The sequence below is a fragment of the Salvelinus sp. IW2-2015 genome, unplaced genomic scaffold (assembly GCF_002910315.2).
Source record: "Salvelinus sp. IW2-2015 unplaced genomic scaffold, ASM291031v2 Un_scaffold1697, whole genome shotgun sequence".
NCBI lineage: Eukaryota > Metazoa > Chordata > Actinopteri > Salmoniformes > Salmonidae > Salvelinus > Salvelinus sp. IW2-2015.
Window position 1 is genome coordinate 135,137 of NW_019943092.1, and position 614 is coordinate 135,750.

At 48.9% G+C, this 614-nt stretch overlaps 1 pseudogene; it reads right to left on the reverse strand.

The window, feature by feature from the left end:
- LOC139024604 (kinesin-like protein KIF26B) overlaps window positions 1–614 on the reverse strand; it is a 5,162-nt pseudogene extending 4,548 nt beyond the window's left edge.

Sequence of the window (614 nt, forward strand, 5' to 3'; positions counted from 1 at the left end):
AAGTCCTGTCTGTTCTGTTCATCCACCCCATATAGACCTCCCCAGTACCTCAGAGAGTCTCACGAGCGCCTCATCAACGCGTGCTGTCACCGGCTTGCTACAACGTATGAGGTAGTGGATGTCTATGAGATCAGAATACCAGTTATGTACCAGCCCAGACCATTAACAGGTGGGAGGAGAGATGGACATATGTTTACAGCCATGTGACCAGGACGAGAGACAGAGGACGAATATGTTACAACCAGGGCAGAGACAGGCCATATCATTACAATGAGTAGAAAGGACATTTCTAGAAGAAGGGATGTTCTACAGTGGGTGACAGGGAACACAACAGGTGTCAATGATAGGTGTAGCAGAGAGAAACATTGAGCTCCCTAACATTTACCAGAACGATTACTGTAGGTGTCGAAGGCTGTGGCTGAAAGAAGTAGCAAGCCCAACAGTATGCACACAACACACCCACCACACACACACACACACACACACACACACACACACACACACACACACACACACACACACTTACATTCAGTGGTCCATTTGTCTGGTCCAGCATCAGGTGCTGCTTGGTCTGTTCCAGCTCTCTTCAGGCAGTCGTACTTGGCTCGCCTCAT